The sequence below is a fragment of the Triticum aestivum genome, chromosome 2A (assembly GCF_018294505.1).
Source record: "Triticum aestivum cultivar Chinese Spring chromosome 2A, IWGSC CS RefSeq v2.1, whole genome shotgun sequence".
NCBI lineage: Eukaryota > Viridiplantae > Streptophyta > Magnoliopsida > Poales > Poaceae > Triticum > Triticum aestivum.
The window spans coordinates 38,714,662-38,721,155 of NC_057797.1; the positions used below are offsets into that span (position 1 = coordinate 38,714,662).

Sequence of the window (6,494 nt, forward strand, 5' to 3'; positions counted from 1 at the left end):
TGTAATAATGAAATTGAACTATTTATTTTGATTTATTTTTGTTTGTGTCTGATCTTTTTGCTTCTGTTTTGAAATGCATATGTTGTTTGTGTGAGAGTCGCGCGCGCTGCATTTTTGCGCGCTGCTGGAGCGACGCGCGCGCTGCATTTTAGCGCGGCTCCTGGAGCCAGCGCTGCGCGCCGCGCCAAACCAGGCGATGGGCGCGCGGCAAACCAGTTTTTTGCGCGTGGCGCGTTCAGCGCCTATTGAAGATGCTCTGAGATGGGGTATAAATATTCTAGCATGGAGTAGTGGCGTGATTGTGTAAAGAAATGTTTATCAATCTTGCCCATGATTGTGTAAATAAATGTTTATCAAATAATATTTATGATTTTGTAAATAAATATTTGGTAAGTAAACTAAGGTGGAATTGATGCAGAAGTTGAGTAAATTAAGACGGTTGATTAGCGTACCAGGAGGGTGTCAAAGAAAAGGTGTGATCGGAAAAAAAAGTTGAACTAAAAAAATAATATGAAGGAACATGATGGGAAGGGGAAGAACTGGTTGGCGAAACGTTCTGCTGACAGGAAAAATAAGACTGCTTTTTTTAAGTAGTAGAGAAAGTGAAACGTGGACATTGAGGCCTAATAGCTGCAAGGAACAAGCATGATGTTTTAATTGTTATTAGTTTGTTAACTGTGGAATATTTTGGTGCTATCTTTTCTCCAAGTTAGCGGTGGAAGCAAATTGTATGAACATTTACTTGTTCTTTTTATTGATTATTAATAGTGGTGTTCTTGTGAATTTTATGAAGCTCCGCTACTCGGCAACCAAAAGAGGCTTTTCTGGTTGCCTTCGGATAAAAAAGAGGATAAGACTATGTGGTGGACAGTGATCATCCGTTTATCAACATACTAGGTGTCAAGTTTTTTTTAATTTCAGAAACAAAATAATTTCGGACCTCACTAAAATATGGTAAATTTCGCATATTTCAGAAATTATTTTGGATTTTGAGATTTCAAATTTCACTTAATTCTAATGAATTCTAACATAATTTAAATTTATATTGAATTTTGTTGGAATCTGCCTTGAAATTTCAGTGTTAAAAATATTACGAAACCACAAATATGTGAAAAAGACATTAAAAAGACAATAAACATACCAATTGAAATGTATCAAGAAATAGAAGTATAAACATATGGAATCCACAAATATGTAAACTGCCGATGCGACATCGTCTCCAACATGTCCACCGTTAGGAACTCGACGCCACCCTTGAGGCCCGTTGTGGCGCAATTCAAATTGACTATCGAATATGAAGGGAGGCAGTGCTAGAGTTCATGTACACAAGTTTTGCGATCATGATAATCATTACATAGTATGGGAATAAAAGAGAAACATCGTGGCTCAAGGTGGTTGTTCATGATCATGGAGTTTTTGGTGATTAAAATGGAGGGCATATGAGGTACTTTTTCTACCGTTGCAACACAAGCATATCTCCTAGTGATATAATAAAGTTGGTGTTCGGTGGTTCCCTAAAAAAACTCAACCGTAATCATTCCCTACAGCGCCCCTAAGTTAAGTTCAATTAACATAAGCATGCCTTATACGGTGTCGCCACTAGGTGCAGCTGGTTCTTCCTCCTCGAGGTTAAGGTAACAATCATTTCCATGTCCAGCTCACTCGGCTTCACTCCGGCGGGGAGGCTCCAGTCGAAGTAGTAGAGAAGTCGTGCCATGATGAGCTCCAACACGGCAACCCCAAAGGTATCACCCGGGCAGATTCTCCTCCCGCTTCCGAACGGCAAGTAGTCGAACCGCGAGCCTTTGTAGGTCGCCGTGCCATCCTCGAACCGCTCCGGCCTGAACTCCTCAGGCTCATGCCAGTACTCGGGGTCCCTACCCAATGCCCAGGTATTCACCATAACCCTGGTGCCCTCCGTGACCTCAAACCCACCGACATCACAGGTCTCTCGACAGACACGGGGAATCAGCAGCGGCAGCACTGGATGTAGCCTCATGCTCTCCTTGATCACCATCTTGGTGTAGTGTAGCTCCACTATGTGTCCCTCGTGGTCTTGAGAGCTCTTATTGTCGAACGTCCGTCGCACCTCAGCCTGCGCCTTCATCATCACCTCCGGGTTCCTCATGAGGTCCGACATGACCCACTCGGCCGCCGACGATGTCGTCTCCGTCCCGGCCGAGAACATATCCTACACAAAGGAGACGACATGCATGAGCAAAGACAATGGAATAGTAAACTAGAAAATTCAATCAATTAATTACCATGATGATTGCCTTGACGTTGTCCAGTTCCATCTCCCCTTTGTCCCTGATGCTAAGCAAAGAGCTTAGAACGTGATCACCTTGCCTCACTTCGGACTGAGAGATGATCTTGTCCAGGACCTCGTCCTGCTGCCGGCGGGCTCGCCATAGCCGGCCTCTCAGACCGGTGACCACGTCGACGAACCACAGCGACGGGAAGAGGTCCCCGACGCAGAGCCCCGTGCCGTGCTTCAGCACCTCGTCCATCACCGCCAGAACTGCTCCTGGAGCTCGGAGCTGCACATCTCCCCGAACGCCGTCTTCCCGGTTACCGAATTCGAGCACAGCACGAGCAGCCTGCGGAGGTCGAACGGCTGGCCGCCCCTGCTCGCCTCGCGAACGTTGCTGACGAGGGACATGGTCTCCTTGTCCCTCACCGGAGAAAACTGCCTGACCTTCCGCTCGCTCAGCAGCTCCGCCGCGCAGATCTTGCGCAGCGCCCGCCAGTACGCGCCGTACGGCGCGAAGGCGACGTCGAGGTTTCCGTAGAGACTGATCTCCGACATGAGGATGCTCGGCCGCGACGCGAATGCGAGGTCCTTGTCCCGGAGCACCTCCTGCGCCGCCGCCGGTGAGGAGACCACCACGGCGTCGACCTGGCCCAGCCGGAGGCCCATCACCGGCCCGTGCTTCTTGGCCAGGTCCCGGAGGACGACCGGCAGCTTTGGCGTGAGGATCTGGTGGAGGTTTCCGATCAAGGGCAGACGCCATGGGCCGGGAGGCCGCCGCTTCTTGGAACTTGGTGATAGTTTGCGGCTAAGCAAGGAAACTAGAATCACCACTGAGATGAGAGAAACCAAGAAGAGGGTGGCTCCACTAATTAGCTCCATCACCATGAGGATGGTTCGCTGCAACCGGGAGAGGGTGGTTCCACAACCACCGGACCGGCGGTTGTATATATGATTTGAAAAATTAGTCAAGGTTAAAATCAAATGGCTAGCACCATTGGCTTACATATACACCCCCATTTGAAAAATGTTTCTCGTGTTTCTCGTTTGCCGGTTTGCATGCTTTGATCGAGATTGCTGGACACGTGCAGATAAGGGAGTCCCGGGCGAAGGTGACGCTGGTGGCGCAGATGGCCGCATCGGTGGGTGGCCATCTTTCTTCCCAAAACGTACAAGGTACAACAAAAACAAATTTGTCACGCTCACAAAAAAGCAGAGCACAGTGTGTGCTTCGTCTGTCTGCTGGCTGCTGTCGACATTCTATTATCGCATGGGTGCAAGGTAAAAATATCAAGGTCCTTGCTGCTGGAGCTTCATCTCTACTCTAAGTGACGACTTGATAGTCTCCGTTCCGCGTTTTTTTTCGTCCCACCTTTTTCTGGATTTTTGTCGTCTCCCCACCTACCTCCAAGGTAGTCGCGTCGCAGGCAAACAAAAAAGGCGAACCAAACCTCCTAACGATGCCGGTGTCCACAAACAAGAACAAAATGGGACGAAAGAAAACCTATGAAGAAAAACCAGCGAAAAAAAAACGTCCACGAATCGTACGCACGAATGAGGACTCAAGGGTGCCCTCGATCGAGAACCACTCGCACGCACAAACGAGGCCTCCAGGGTGTTAGGTACCAGGTCGATCTATTCCAGATACAAGGCTTGAATTTGAATTACAACCAACCTCTAGTTGTTCTTGGGGAAGAAGGAAGGTAGGTGGGGAAAGTAGAGGAGAGGAGAGCCGCCTTTCGTTCTGATCCTTCTGGATGCCTCTCCCTTGCACATGAGGGGATAAGTAGTCGTCAGGGGCGACATGGGCTCAGCGGCCCCATTCCGGCCCGACGAATCTCCTGTTGAGCTGCACAATCCTTTTGGGCCTGCTGTTGATTCGCCTTGCCACCAGGCCGTCGTTGGTGACGTGGTTCGCTGCCGTGGCAGCCCCCTTGGTCATGGCTGTCAAGGCAGGTTGTGCGCTGACATCCCTTCCTCCTTGAGAGCTGGCTTGTCCCCAAGCCAGTAGAGAGGGGTAGCGGTCTTGCATCGTCTTGGCGTCTTCCCATGTGGCGTCGAGGACGGAGGGATCAGACCAGTGCACGAGCACTTGTTCACGTCGCCCTTGCGGGGTGTGGCGCCATCTTGTGTTGATGATCTCGACTGGAGTCAGAGGATCTTCAGTTGGGGTTGGCAGCATCGTCTCGACCGGAGTAGCAGGGGACAAGGCTCGGCGTAGCTGCCACACATGGAAGATGGGTGCATCTTGGCGCCGGTGGGCAGCTCGAGCTCGTAGGCGACGGGGTTGACAATGCAGATGATCTTGTACGGTCCGAAGTAGCGGAAGGAGAGCTTGTGGTTGGAGCGACGGGCGACCGTTGTCTGCACATATGGCTGCAGCTTGATGAAGACAGTGTCCCCGATGACGAAGGAGCGATCGGAGCGTTTCTTGTCAGCTTGGCTCTTCATGATGTTACGTGCCCGATGCAGGTGCTCCGCTAGAAGTTGTTGCATGTGCTTGCGCTCTTCGAGCCATTCTTTGAGCTGCGGCAGCTTGCAAGTGAAGGCTGCCTCAATTCCCCAATGACGTGGCTCATGGCCATAGAGGGCTGCAAAAGGTGATGTATTGAGAGCAGAGTGAAAACTGGAGTTATACCAAAATTCTGCAAGAGCCAAGTAGCGGTGCCACTTGTTCGGGATTGCGTGGGTGAAGCATCTGAGGTAAATCTCCAGGCACTGATTGACGCGCTCTATTTGCCCGTCTGTTTGTGGGTGGTATGGCGTGCTCATGTTGAGCTTGGTGCCAATAGTCTTGAATAGCTCATGCCAAAAACTGTTGGTGAACACAGGGTCTCTGTCAGAGACTATCACTTCAGGGAGACCGTGCAGCTTGTATATGTTCTCCAGGTAAGAATGAGCAACTTTAGCTGCCGTGAATGGGTGGCTGAGAGCTAGGAAGTGGGCGTAGCGGGTAGACTTGTCGACCACAACTAGAATGTAGTTGAACTTGCCCGAAGAGGGCAGGCCGTCAATGAAGTCCATGGTGACTACCTTCCACGCACCATCTGGGACTGGAAGAGGTTCGAGCAGGCCGGGGTAGCGAACACGCTCTAGCTTGGCTTGCTGGCATACAGAGCACGATTGCACGTATTGCTTGATATGCTCTTTCATTTTGGGCCAGGCAAATAGCCGGCGGAGGCGCCTGTAGGTCACGGGCACCCCGGAGTGGCCGCCCATTGTGCTGTCGTGGAGAGCGCAGAGCATTCGCTGTTGCAGAGAAGGAGAGCCCCCAAGCCAGATTCTATCTCTGAAGTATAACAACCCATCACGCATCTGGAAACGCTTCTTGGGATCCGGTCGCCTGTCCAGATCACTGATGATATGCTGCACTTGTGTGTTTGTCCTGTAGCTAGCCACAATATCGCCCCGCCAGGCAGGCTTGCAAACTGAAATGGCTATGATGGAGGCGTCCGGTGTGCGACGTGACAGCGCATCAGCTGCTGAGTTTGTCGGCCCCGGTCGGTAGCAGATCTTGTATCTGAGCCCAAGCAGTTTGGTGAAGGCCTTTTGTTGCCAAGGAGTGGACAAGTGTTAATCGTCCAGGTGCACGAGGCTGCGTTGATCCGTGCGGATAACGAACTCTCCCGTCTGGAGGTAAGGACGCCACTGTTCAATTGCCATCAGGATTGCCATGCATTCTTTCTCGTAAGTGGACAATCCTCTGTTCTTTGGGCCCAGGGGCTTGCTCATGTAAGCGATGGGGTGCCCTTCTTGTTGGAGAACTGCTCCCACTCCATAGGCGCACGCGTCCGTGTCAATGGTGAATTTCTTGGTGAAATCAGGCAATTGCAAGACTGGTGCTGAGACTAGTTTCAGTTTCAGAGTATCAAAAGCTTGTTGTGTGTCACTTGTCCATACAAACTGCTGGTGTTTTTTGAGGAGGTTGAAAAGTGGCCGGGCAATGATTCCAAAATGTTGGACGAACTTGCGATAATAGCCAGCGAGGCCGAGAAATCCGTGCACCTCATTAACGTAGGTGGGGGCGGCCACTCCTGAACTGTCAGAATTTTGCCGGGATCTATAGAAACATCGTGCTCGTTGATGACATGGCCGAGGTATGCAATCTGGTTCTGGGCAAACGAACACTTGGACTGCTTAACTTGCCGGTGATCATCTCGAAGTAGTTGTAGAACTTGCCTGAGATGTTGTATGTGATCTGTCAAAGTCTTGCTGAATATGAGGATGTCATCGAAGAATGAGA

At 50.5% G+C, this 6,494-nt stretch overlaps 1 pseudogene; it reads right to left on the reverse strand.

Annotated features, from left to right (window-relative positions):
- Positions 1-1,295: 1,295 nt before the first annotated feature.
- LOC123184545 (cytochrome P450 99A2-like) lies at positions 1,296-3,148 on the reverse strand (annotated as a pseudogene).
- Between the last annotated feature and the right edge of the window lie 3,346 nt (positions 3,149-6,494).